Source organism: Petaurus breviceps, unplaced genomic scaffold (assembly GCF_028583685.1).
Source record: "Petaurus breviceps papuanus isolate PSGF00001 unplaced genomic scaffold, PetGlider_PUasm1.0 76, whole genome shotgun sequence".
NCBI classification, from domain to species: Eukaryota; Metazoa; Chordata; class Mammalia; order Diprotodontia; family Petauridae; genus Petaurus; species Petaurus breviceps.
The window spans coordinates 55,809,228-55,823,338 of NW_027186473.1; the positions used below are offsets into that span (position 1 = coordinate 55,809,228).

The 14,111-nt window shown below is 39.3% G+C and overlaps 1 long non-coding RNA gene across 1 annotated transcript in view; it reads left to right on the plus strand.

Annotated features, from left to right (window-relative positions):
• The window catches only part of LOC138175149 (uncharacterized), a 30,165-nt gene that overhangs the window by 2,041 nt on the left and 14,013 nt on the right, over nt 1–14,111 (plus strand). The window contains exon 2 of the long non-coding RNA XR_011171901.1: nt 1,564–1,711. This is a non-coding gene — a long non-coding RNA (uncharacterized lncRNA). The remainder of the gene's footprint in view (nt 1–1,563; nt 1,712–14,111) is intronic.

Here is a 14,111-nt window from a genome sequence, read left to right on the forward strand (position 1 = left end):
ATTCTTCTCATTTTACAGGTGAGGAAACTGAGACTCAGGTTAAATGAGTTGCCCAAAGTCACACAGGTGGGACATAACAGAAATTGGGGTTAAGTGACTTGCCCAAGGTCACACAGCTAGTAAATGTTCATTCCGTGTCTGAGGCCAAATTTGAACTCAGGTCCTCCTGACTCCAGGGGCGGTGCTCTATTCACTGTGCCACCTAGCCACCCCCAGAACCATATTTTAAATAACTCAGGGTTTCTGACTCCAAATGGAATGTTCATTCTACTGGATTATGCTGTATAGTGGAAAGAACATGGGACTTTATGCAAGAAGCTCTAGGTTTGAAATCTAGCTCTGACACTTGGGAAATTTGTTTTTTTCTGGAGTATCCCAATAGTCCAAAAGCTCTTTGAGTATAGGAACTGTTTTCATTTTCAACTTAGTCCTTGAGGCTAGCATAGTACCTGACACATAATAGTTATTTGATAAATGATTGTTGAATTAAATTGAATTGGATTCAATGGTAAACCAGGAACGGAAAAGGGGATTGCACTATCAAGTGTTCCTAACTTAGGGTTTCTGACCTGAACTTGTTTTTTAAAAAATAAATTTCAATAACTATTTCAAAATATTGATTTCCTTTGTAATCTTTCCTATTTTATTTTCTGCATTTAAAAGCATTCTGAGGGGTGGCTAGGTGGTGCAGTGAGTAAAGTACTGGCCCCAGAGTCAGGAGGTCCTGAGTTTGGTTCCGGTCTAAGACACTTAACACCCACACAAAAAAAACTAGCCATGTAACCTTGGACAAGTTACTTAACCCCAATTGCCCTCCAAAAGGCAAAAAACAAACAAAAGCATTCTGAGTAGTGGTTCTTAGGCCTCACCAGACTGCCAAAGGGGTCCATGACACAAAAAAGGTTAAGAACCTCTGGGTTATAGAATCTCTTATTCTTTGAAAGGAGAAAATTCTTCTGAGGCATGTGATGAACTGAGCAGAGAGCTTCATCTTCATCTAAGTCCAGTCCCCAGGAGTTGGGTAAGAGAGAAGCTCAGACATAAAAAAAAAAAAAAAGTATTGGGCAGAGAAATGGGTCAATGAAAAACCAACTGCCTAAATTGCTAAAGCCTTGAAGGTTGGTCTTTTCAGTAATTGCTATTAGTTTCCCTCAAAGAGGGCAGCAAATCCTCTAAGAGCTTTTGAGCAGATAAGAAAGAGCTCCAACGTGAAACATATTTGTCCAGTAAGTTCTGAGTTAGTGGAACTGAAGGCAGGTACGGGAAATTAAAACCTTATTATGGCCCTTGCCATTCAGCAAAGTACTAGGGAATTTGGAATTAAACCAGCAAGAAAAAGGGGATGAAATTGGGAGAGAACCGGAAAGTTGTGTTCTGATTCCTTAACAGTTTTTCTTCCATACCAGACTTTAAGATATGGTGCACAAATTCCAGTCAAGGGGTGGATCCCCCTTACCTTCAACAAAAGCAGCTTAGTCAGAGAGTTTAGGCTGTTTGGACAGCTAACTATACAGCCTGATTCACCCAGTTGAGATATACTATTGAAAATCTTCTTTTGTCTAGGTCTGAAGGTGATTCTGGGATCTCCCAATAATCAGAGGGTTTGGAGCCTACATTCTCTTCTCCCTTACCTGTTTAAATCCACCTAAATTCAGCTCAGACTGGGATAAAGTTGCATTTTGAAGTCACCCTAATAAAGGAGCAAAACCAGGTAGGTGTTGTGAGCAAGAGTAATACAGTTTTAATCATAAGATGAAAACCCAAAGGTGTGGCAAACTCACACCTAAACAAACACAGTACTCACACCCTACCTACCCACCCTAAAGACATACCAAGTACCAAACCCTTGGGAAGGAAAAAGTAAAGAAAAACTTGAAAAACCTACCTGACACTAGCAGCAGAGCCTACTCTTCCCCATAGTTTTAAAGGTGCTAATAAAATTTACAAACCACGGAGAAAAGTAATTCTTGAAGAACTTGAGAAATTACATGGTGCAATAGAAAGAACATTAGAATTTGACATCAGAGATCATATAGTCAATCTGCCTCTTTTAGTTATGTATTTGTCCAAGCCTTAGTTTCCCCAGATGACCTCTAAGCTACAATTCTAAATCTGTGATCCTAAATTAATCTCTCATCTTCTTTGGTATAAAAAAGCAAAAATTAAAGCTATCCTCAGTGACTAGCCCGCTTAAAGATATGTGAACTAAATATATAATTTGTCTCTGAAAAAAAAACAAGAGAGCAGATTATTATAATAACTCACATTTATGTATCACTTTAAAGTTTACAGAATATAATTCTTGGGGTCTATGGACTATGGTTCTTCCTCTTACCCTCTCCATCTTTTTTCTAAATTTAATATAGTTAGGTTTTCTTGTGGAGAGACTTGTGATTAGAGATCTCTCTATCTGTCTTTCTGTTTTTCTCTCTCTCTCTCTCCCCTCCATCTCTATTCTACTTGCTTTAGCAATAGACTGTCCCCCATTTATGGAACATACTTCTATCTCCCCGTTATCTCTTAGAATATTTAGCTTCTATTCTCAGCAATGCAATTATCCAAGATAATTGAATTAAGGAATTACTATGAAAAAATGCTATCTACCTTCAGAGAAAGAACTGATGGAGTCTGAATGCAGATTGAAGCATACTTTTTACTTTCTTTATTACTCTTGGTTTGTTTTGTTTTGGTCTGCATTTTCTTTTGCAATATGACTAATACGCAAACATTATGGTGTGACTGCATGTGTATGATCTATATCAGAGAGGGAGGGACAGAATTTGGTACTTAGAATCTTAAAAAATGAATGTTAATTTTTGTTTACATGTAATTATGAAAAAAATTAAAGAAAAAACTAAAAAGAAGAGTTTCTCTTTTATCCTAGACTCAATAAGAAGCCACTGGAGTTGACTGAGGATAGTCACATGGTCAAATTTTCACTTAAGGAAAACTACTTTGGAAGCAGTATATAGGATGGATTAGAGTGGAGAGAGACTTAAGACAAGATGGCCAGTTTAAGAGTCTATTGCAAAAATCTAGGTGAGAGGTGACAAGGGTCTGAATTGGGGTGGTAGCTGAGTAAATGGTGAGAAAAGGTTGGATGGAGAAATGTTTTGAAGTAGATTTGGCAAATAATTGGATACATGGAGTAAGGGAGAGTAAGGAGTCCAGGACATGTGGACATAAAAAAAACTGAGATTTTGGAAGGATGGTGATGCTTTTGAGAGAAATAGTTAAGTATGGAGGAGGGCAGCATTTAGTGGGGAAAGATGATGAGTTTAGTTTGACATATGCTGAGTTCAAGCTGTGTCTAGAACATCCAACTTGAAATGTCCAATAGGCAATTGGTGATCTGGGACTGGGACTGAAGTTTGGGAAAGTGACTGGGGCTGGATATATAGATCTTGGAGTCGTGAGCTGTTAAAACTACCAGGAGAGAAGAAGGAGAAGAGAAGAGGGTTCCAAACACCCATTGTTAGGGGGCATTGTGTGGATGATGAACCACAAAGAAGGAGCAATCAGATAGGTAGGACATACAACTGTATATTGTCATAAAATGGTAGAGAGTATCCAGGAAAAAAGGGTGGTTGACAGTGTTAGACACAACTGATGGGTAAAAAAAGAATTAGAACTAATAAAAGATCACCATATTCGGAAATTATGGAAACTTTAGAGAGGAGCAGTTTTAGTTTAATGAGTTCACAAACCATACTGTACAAGATTGAGAAATGAGAGGAGACAAAGTGTAGACTTTTTTCAAGGAGGTAGGCTAAGAAAGAAGAGAGAGATAGAATTGTAATTTGAAGGGATGGTAGCATCTAGTGAAGGTTTTTTAATAATTGGGGAAATGAGCATATTTGTAGGTAGAAAGAAGGAAAGGAATCAGTTCTTAGGGAGAAGCTGAAGATTAGAAGGGGGGGAGGGGAATGGCTGAGGATACAGTCTGCTGGAGAAGACAGGAGGGGATGGGATCCAGTGCATGTGTACACAGATTAGCTTTGGCAAGAAATACTACTTTTTTGTTAGAAACTCAGGAAACAGAGAGTAGGAGAGGATGTCAAGGGATTCTGAGATGAAGAGAAAGGGAAGAGAAGATCAGGAAGAGACCTGAGGGACTATCTAGTCCAACGCTCTCATTTTACAGATGAGGAATGATCCCATTTTTTTCCCTGTAGGGAAAGGACTCCTAGTGTAAAGAAGCCTATCTGTGGCAAAGACTTTCATTGTGTGGCCCAAAGGGAGGCAGCCTCTGCTCCCCACAACTTTCTCCAAGGGAAATTTTCATTCCTTCCAGGGGGGTAAAAAGAAAGTTGAGAATAGAGGCTATTTTACTCTCTTAAAGGAAAGGGTCTACTAGGATAGAATTATATCTGTCTGTGCTCTTAAATATTATAAGTCTAAGTGTTTATGTTTAATCTAACCTCTGATCACTCTGTCATTATAGCTGGGGGAATAGGCACCCAAATTTCACCAAATACCAATTGCATGATGAATACATGTAGCAAATAGCAAAGAAACACGTTTATCTAAATTATAGCAAAACAGAAACCAGAAAAGATATAAATAGGAGAATATTTACCAGGAAATACAGAGTGAAGGAGCTCTCCCATTGGGAATTAGATAAATTAGCTCAACCAAGAGTGTCCTTGAGCTCACTCTAGGGGAAACTCCCCAGTCTCTAGAGTAGCTAGCAGGGAATAGGGACATAATGGAGACTGCTGATTCCTTCCATGTTTTCCCAGAATCATTTTCTTCAGCAGCTTGAAGTGAGATTGACCTCTTCCACCTTCCCTCTCACTCAGAAGTGCCAGAAGTGACTCAATGCTCAAAAAAGACATGAAGCTGGAGGGGTTCTGAAAAGGAATTAAAGCTTGAAGAGTCCCACAGGGAATGAGGAAGGCTGGAGCTCTCCAGCTCTTGCCAACTCTGGCCCACCCCTTACCCAGATCAGGTCATTCATCTCCTCCAATAAGGAAAAAGTCCCATACCAATGGGCTTTAGGGCTGGGGTTACATTTCAATAGAGAAGCAAGGTCTTCAACTGAGAAAGGAAGTAGGAAGTGTAGGGGACTTGAGGAAAGAAAAATATCTCTTTAAAAAAAATTGTTTATTTTTAGTTTTCAACTTTCATTTCCACAAGATTTTGAGTTACAAATTTTCTCCCCGTATTTCCCCTATTCCCTACCCCAAAATCATGATCCTACTGAATCCCCCTTCCCCCTATCTTCTCTCTCTTATATTCTCCCCCATTCCCCCTCTGACCTTCTAGTAGGGCAAGATGGATTTTTATACCCCAGTGCCTGTATATATGATTTCCCAGTTGCATGTAAAAAAATAATTTTTTTTTAAACTTTGATTTCTAGATTCTTTCCCTTCTTCCCTTGTCACCCATCCCTACTGGGAAGATAAGCAATTCAATATAGGTTGTACATGTGTAGTTATACAAAACGTTTCCATAGTAGATATGTTGTGAAAGACTAACTGTATTTCCCTCCATTCTATCTCACCCCCTATTTATTCTATTTTCTACTTTGACCCTGTCCCTTTTCAAAAGTGTGTGCTTCTAACTACCCTTCCCTCTAATCTGCCCTCCCTTCTATCATCCCCCCTCTTATTCCCCTCTCCGATACTTTCCTGTAGGGTAAGATACCCAATTGAGTATGTGTTATTCCTTCCTTACACTAAATTCAATTAGAGTAAGGTTGACCCATTCCCTTTTGCCTTCCTGTTCTTCCCCTCCATTATAACAGTTTTCTCTTGCCTCTTTTGTGAGATAATTTACCCTATTCTATCCTTCCCTATCTCCTCATTATATTCCTCTCTCACCTCTTAATTTTGTTTTTTAAATACAATCCCTTCCTATTCAACTGATCCTGTGCCCTATGTCTATGTACACATGTACACATATATACACACACTCACATATGCATTTATACACACATATGCCCTTCTATATAAACGTATATATGTATGTATACATATATATGTACTATATATATTTCCTTCAACTATCCTCATACTGAGAAAAGTCTCATAAGTTAACAGTTGTTGTTTTTCCATGTGGGAATGTAAATAGTTCAACTTTAATAAGTTCCTTATGATTTCTTTTTCCTGTTTACCTTCTCATGCTTCTCTTCCTTCTTGTATTTGAAAGTGAGATTTGCTGCTCAGCTCTGGTTTTTTCATCAAGAATGCTTGAAAGTGGGGAGGCTAGGTGGCTCAGTGAATAGAGCACTGGTCCTGCAATCAAGAGAACCTGAGTTCAAATCCAGCCTCAGACACTTAACACTTACTAGCCATGTGACCTTGGTCAAGTCACTTAACCCCAATTGCCCCTCCAAAAAATAAAAGTAAATTTAAAAATAAGAATGGTTGAAAGTCCTCTATTTTGTTGAATGAATGACCATATTTTCCCCTGAAACATTATACTCAGTTTGGCTGGGTAGGTGATTCTTGGTTTTAATCCTACTCCTTTGACCTCTAGAATATCATATTCCAAGTCCTTCAGTCCCGTAATGTAAAAGCTGCTAGATCTTGTGTTATCCTGATTGTATTTCCACAATACTCAGATTATTTCTTCCTGGCTGCTTGTAATATTCTCTCCTTGACCTAGGAACTTTGGAATTTGGCTCTAATATTCCTAGGAGTTTTCTCTTTCAGATCTTTTTCAAGAGGCAGTTGGTGAATCCTTTCAATTTCTATTTTGCTGTCTGGTTTTAGAATATCAGGGCAATTTTCCTTGAGAATTTCTTGGATGATTTCTAGGCTCTTTTTTTGATCATGGCTTTCAGGTAGCCCAACAATTTTTAAATTATCTCTCCTGGATCTATTTTCCAGGTCAGTGGATTTTCCAATGAGATATTTCACATTGCCTTCTATTTTTTCATTTGGTTGGATCTGTTTAATAGTATCTTGATTTCTCATAAAGTCATTAACTTCCATGTGCTCTAATCTAATTTTGAAGGAATTTTCTCTTCAAGGAGTTTTTGAAATTCCTTTTCCAAAGGATGGAAAACCATTTTTAAAGGATTTTATGCAAAAAAAAAAAAACCTCATAAGATTTCTCTGGGGGCGGCTAGGTGGCACAGTGAATAGAGCACTAGCCCTGGAGTCAGGAGGACCTGAGTTGACACTTAACACACACACACACACAAAACTAGCCATGTGACCTTGGGCAAGTCACTTAACCCCAATTGCCCTCCAAAAAGAAAAAAAAAGATTTCTCCAACTTCCAGATTTTGTAATTTTATGCCAGTGATGCCAAACTCAAATATAAATCTATTAATGGAGGCTGCATATTGGTTTCAAAAACAACAAATAAACATTATCTGTTTTCCATTATTAAAAAAAAAGAAATTCCTTTTCCATCTAGGAAATTTGGCTTTTTAAGGCATTCTTCTCCTCATTGGCTTTTTGGGCCTCTTTTGCCATTTGAGTTAGTCTATTTTTTAAGGTGTTATTCTTCAGTATTTTTTGGGGTCTCCTTGAGCAGGCTGTTGACTAACTTTTCATGATTTTCTCACATCATTCTCATTTCTCTTCCCAATTTTTCCTCCACTTCTCTTACTTGATTTTCAAAATCCTTCTTGAGCTCCTCCATGACCTGTAACCAACTCATATTTTTCTTGGAAGCTTTTAAGCAGGAGTTCTTACTTTGTTTTCTTCCTCCCATTCCATTCTTTGATTCTTTTTGTCCCCAAAAAAGGATTCTATTGCTGATAGCACTTCCTCTGCTTGCTCATCTTGCCATCAATTACTTGGCTGCTTCCAGAGTGGAGAGCTTTGTCCCAAATCGCTGGAGTTTTCACAAATGTTGTCAGAGGTCTGAGGAGGATGACCTCTCTACAGACCCCTCACTGGCACACTGGCATTTCTCCGCCCAGGACCACCACCCAAGACAGCAACCCAGATATAAGCAAGTTAAAGCAAGAGCAATTACTCTCTAAATGGTCACTTGGTCCCCCTATAATCTGCAGGCCAGGAGCTCTGGATGCAGCCACAGGGCAGCAGCTGCAGCTGCTGCACCTCCATCATCTCTCACCCTGGGGACAGGAGCCACATGGTACATCACCCAAGTCCAATAGAGTTCCCCACTGACCTTTTACTTTCTCTTTGGTGTTTATGGGATTGAGAGGTCTGGAAGCTACTACAGCTGCTAATGATTTACTCTCCTGAAGTCTGCTCCAGCCACTGCTGGTCAGGGCCACCCTGAGGCCGGAACTATGTGGCTCACTGGGACTGCTCTCTGCTCCCAGCGGCCTGCCAGGCTGCCTTCAGCAGGAGATCTCTTTCTCTCTGTCACTTTGTGGGTTCTGTAGCTCTAAAATTTGTTTAGAGTCATATTTTATAGGTATTGGAGTTCATTGTGGTTGGAGCCCACAGAGTTTCCTGCTTCTACTCTGCCATCTTGGCTTCATCCCCAGAAAAAGATCTTAATAGATTCTATGGATGAAGGAAATTAAGAATAAATTTAAGGAGGAATAAAAGGACTGCTTTATTTCGATAAAGACATAATTGATATTGGATAATATAATTATGTAATGTATACTGAATTGGACAGCAATGTGAGCACAGAGAATAGAGTGCTGAGCCTGGAGTCAGGAAGACCTGAGTTCAAATTTGACCTCAGGCACTTAATAGCTGTGTGAAGGGGGCAAGTTGCTTAACCCTGTTTGCCTCCATTGCTTCATCTGTAAAATGAGCTAGAGAAGGAAGTGGCAAACCATTCCAGTATCTTTGCTCTTTGCCTAGAAAACCCTAAAGTGATTACAAAGTGGAAGACATGACTAAAACTACCAAATAGCAACAACAAATGCTCAATCAGTACAATTGTGGGATTTCCTCCAACTTTGTTGAGTAATTTATGAAAACAAGTCCCTAGCTTTCTTCGTGGACCATTTCCTATGGCAAACCCTTCTGATCCATCTAGTTCTTAGGGCTCACTCTCTTCTCAAAATATTATGAATACATGTATCTGTTTACATGTTTGTATACCTTTCTAGTAGAACACAAACTCTTTGAGAGTAAAGACTGTTTTTTGTATTGTCTGGACTCAAGTACCTAGCACAGTACCTTGAACTTATGGATTTAGGGAATTGAGTTTTGTTGGGGGAAATACAGAAAGAGTTGTTTTGGACATGTATTTGAGCTATCAATGGGACATTGCAGAGATCTTTAATAAACAGCTGAAAATGTGAATCTAGAGATCTGGGAAGAGGTAACATATGGCAGTGTTATCTATACAGGGGTAGTAACTGAAGCAATGAGAGAGAGCAGATATGATTGTCAAGAGAGAGATTCTAGAGATAGAAAAGGAGAAAATGGAGGAAAGACATCCTTGGGGAGTGTCTACATTCAAGAAGCAGAAGGAAGAAGAATCTGGAAAGGGGACAGAGAATGAGTAATCAGTTTCATGGAATCTGAAGTAGGAAAGAATGTCAAGAATATGGGATCAACATTGTCAAATGTTACAGAAGTTAAAAAGAAGAAAAACTTTTGCATTGGGGGTCCTTGGTACCTAGAACAAATAGCTTCAGTATAATAGTGGGAAGAAAAGACAAATAACTAGGAAGATGAGGAGTGAATGATGGAGAGTCAAGAGTTATACACTCCTTTTCTTAAGGTATGATAATGAAAGGGAGGAGAGATACAGGATATTTCCTATAGCATACCATAAGCTGGGGGTGGGACAGGGAGGGGAGGCTATGTTATACTGCAGAAATCTTCAGTATCATTTCCTTTTTTTTTTTTGGAGGAAAATTGGGGTTGTGAGTAGCCCAAGGTCACATGGCTAGTTTGTGTTTGAGGTCAGATTTGAACTCAGGTCCTCCTGACTCCAGGGCTGGTGTTGTATTCACTGCGCCACTTAGCTGCCCCTTCAGTATCATTTCCTGTGAGAAATTATTGTAGTCCTTGGGAACAGAATGGAAACATAGACTTCCATTCAAAAAAGCCATTACAACAATAAGAACTCAAAAGAACTTTTAAGTAGTTGTGGTCATACTGAGCATGTGGTCATTCTGAGCATGCCAAGAGTTAAAAACAAAGAGTTCCTACTAAGAGGAATACTTTTAAGATGATTTAGTCATATGTGCATAGTTAAATGTTTGCTTATTTTTGTTATAATTGTTGTTTTAATGTTTCTTTTGCAGACAAGGAAATAAAACTTAATAAAGCTATACTTTTTAGATGGGAAAAAGCTTAGACTAACAGTTTGTTAAAAGAGAAAGAAACAAGAATAAATTACATATTGAAGTTGTAGAATGCAACACCACAAACTAAGCAGGGTCAAGCAAAAGGGGGTGTGTGGGGGGGTGGGGATAGGATATATATCTGCACATTTGTAGTCAGAGAGTTTAAGAAAACCAACAGAGAAGAAGAGATTAAAGATCATTGAGGGTGAGTGGATGAGACCAAGGACATACAGGTAAAGTGGTTAACATTGGGAAGGAAGATGTCCACCTCATACTCTGGGGAAAGGAAGAGAATGAGTGAAGACAAAGAGTTTTAACATGTAATAGGGAGGCCTAAAAAGCTATAAAACTGCATATCCTTTGATCCAGGAATACTACTACTAAGTCTGTTTCTGAAAGAAATTTTTTTAAAGGGGAGAAAGGACTCGTATAAACATTTTTATAGCAACTCTTTTTGTGAAGGAAAAGAATTGGAAATTGAGGGGATGTGCCATCAATTGGAGAATGTCTGAAGAAGTTTGTGGTATATGATTGTAATGTAATACTATTATGTTAAAAGAAATGATGAGCAGAATGCTTTCAGAAAAACCCAGAAAGACTTACATGAACTGATGCAAAGTACAGTGAACAGAACCAGGAGAACATTGTACACAGTAATAGCAATATTGTGTGATGATCAGTTGTGAATAACTTATCCATTCTCAGCAATACAGTGATCCAAGATAATTTCCAATGGAATCATGATGAAAAATGCTATCCATCTCCAGAGAAGGAACTGATGGAGTTGAAACTAAATGAAAGCATACCATTTTTCAATTTCTTTATTTTGGGGGGTTTTTGTGTGTCTTCTTCCACAACGTGACTAATATGAAAATGTTTTGCATGTTTGCACATGTAAAAGCCATATCAGTTTGCTTACCATATCAGGAAGAGGGGAAAGGGGGAAGGAGAGGTTAGAACTCAAAATTTTTTAAAAATGTTCAAAATTTTTTTGCATGTAATTGGGAAAAAAATAAAATATTTTTTTAAAAAATGAAATATAATAGGGGTAGCTGCTCTTGATAAAGATATTCTCTGCATTTTCAGGTGTCCATGGTGGTAAGACAGGGGAATAAGTGTTAATTGTAGGAAGAAACATACTTGAGAGTTAGGGAATAGCATAAAGAGGAGACTGTTCAATGTCAAGAGGATCCTGGGGGTATTTCTGAGCTGCAGTTAACATATAGACAAACTTCAGGCTGTAGTTAGAACCATATTACAATGATATCCTTGAACCTAGGATTCTAGAAGAATTCCAATGACTCCACAGCCAAGTGGAGAGACTCCAGCAGATTTCCATATGTAAAGCCAAGCATGAACAGCTTTCCAGAGGACTGCTGCTGTGAACAGCTTTCAAGGTTCTGATTACACTGTATAGTAAACTCTTTTTTTTTTCAAGCATTCGGGCTCAAGGTTACACAGCCAGTTATTTCTGCGTGTGGTGCTAAGTATCTGAGCCCAGATTTGATCCCCAGGTCATCCCGACACTGGAGCCAGTGCTCTTACTCACTGAGCCACCTGGCCGCCCCTAAGCAATTGGGGTTAAGTAACTTGCTCAAGGTTACATGGCCAGGTGTTTCTGGGTGGGTAACAAGTGTCTGAGCCCGGATTCGATCCACATGTCATCCCAACACTGGAGCCGGTGCTCTTACTTGCTGTGCTACCTGGCCTCCCTGTAAACTCTTTATTCAGTAACAAACTAAGACAAAACATTCAAAGAAAACCAAGGTACAGCATTCACAATGTTACAACTTCACAACTTAACACTAAAATAGCCACATAGTTTTTACCAAAGTGGTCACATAGTTTTAAGCAAAGTACATTCATTTAGTCAATCACAAAGTCCTTAATTCAATCACAAAGTACAAAAGTCAAAGTCCTCGACCTGTGGGGTGCAATTAAGTTACAATATCATCAGTCACTACTCAGTACCCTCTTAAGGGGTAGTGGAAAGTACAAAGGCCATCTACCCCTAGGTCACAAGTAAGTTACAGTTTCATCAGTCAGCATTAAATACCCAAGGAGTGATGTTTTCATCTTGACTCGAGGCAGGCATTCAGCATCCATGGTTCCTCTTCCATGGTCCCAGCTCCTACCCAAATCTAACCAACTGCCACCTCAGTTCAAAGGCAAACAGCTCCCAGTTTCTTGTCCAGCTCTCCATGCAGTTCCTGCTTCACATTGAAGCTCACAGTGTCCAGTCCACCTTAAGTCCTTCACAGTTTTTGTTCCTGGGAAGAGAAAACTTAACAGAGCCACAACAATATCTATACACATCAAGCTTAGCAGAATCACAACAGTATTCACACATGTGGTCAGCACTATCATCTCAATTAACTTTCTGCCTGTGAAATCAACATAGACCCAAAACAAAGTACCAACACCATAGTCATGCTTCCTTGCCTTCAGCAGCTCAGGCTGGTTCTCGGAAGCTCTCAGCAGGAGTTTGGCTGGCTCTCAGAAGAAGCTCTGCCACCACAAGTTCTATCCTCAAAATCAAAACCACTTTCTCCAGCCTGGGCCTCTCTTCCCCAGCCTCCAGCTGCTTTCTCCAAGAAGTTCTGCTCCCAGTTCTCAGCTCTTCTCAATTCTCAGTTCAGTCTTCAGTCTTCAGTCCGGCAGTAGCAGCCCAGCCTCCAGAAGCTTGCTGAGAGAAATTCTCTCTCTCTCCCTGGCAGTAGCTGCTCTGCCTCCACAACGTTTGCTCCAAGAAGTAATGGGGCTTTTCCTTATATGCGGCATTAACTCCTCCCTGTTCAGCCCCTTCCTGTTACATCAAAGGTTCATACCTTCTCTTTCTTAATAGAGGCTTGATATAATTAATTTGAAACTATGTGCTAAGTACCTGTTAGCTTGCCAATACAAAGGGATCTTCAAATTTCATAACTATTACACCATGTACCCTGACAGCATAAATGGGAGATAGGAGATAGGAAAATGAATGACAGTTCCTTACTATAACCCCCAACACCTTCCCCCTCCTGTTCTATGTGATGATGGACAGATTCCTCAACCCCAAATAAGTTTTTCCTTGGGAGACATCTATCCCCTTCCTCTCCTTGGAATATATAATGGGCTGCACTGATTTGTGTATGGAGTTTAGGGAAAAAAACAATTCTAATACTTGATTACTTATTATTTATACTGCTTTTATGTCTTAAATGTTTTTGAAGTTGGATTGGTGATTCATGCATGGTCCTATAACAGAGAGCATTGTACTCAATGGAACCCTTGGATATGATTAGTAGATATGATTACTTAAAATAGTCACAATGAATCTGGGAAAAAGTAAAAATGGTCAGAGCCAAAGTTCTCACAGACAGAAGTCAGTGGTGTAGAGGTAAGGAAAAAGGAAAATGGGGGAACTAATATAAGATGACTTCAATCATCTCTGTAAAGGAAGTTAAGTCGTGCAAAGAGAGAAGGCATTGAGTGTTATATAAATGTTAGCCATCACAGGCATCATTACAGATAAGGAGGCTGATACCAGAAGTTTAAGTGAGTTCCCGAGGTCGAACGGACAGTAGCAGAAGAAATAGGCTTCCACTCCTCTTTTCCCCTTCCACCAGGGGTTTGGTCTAAGGATTAAGGAAAGGGATTGCTGTGAGGGCTCACTTGGAATCAGGAAGCATAAATGTGCAGTGAACCTAGCTATCATGGTTTCATGATTGCCTCCCTTAATGCATATGGCTTTAATGTCTTAAAGGTAGAAAGGATCCGAGTTCACATCTTAGCCCTTCAATTAACTTACTGTTTGTGTGGTCTTGGGCCTCTGCTCTTTTACTTCTCTCATTTTTTTAATTTGTATTCCTCCTCCTTCCTACTTTCTCTATCTCTTTGTGTAGCATAGTAGCACTTTGATATTTGAAGCTGTCATAAA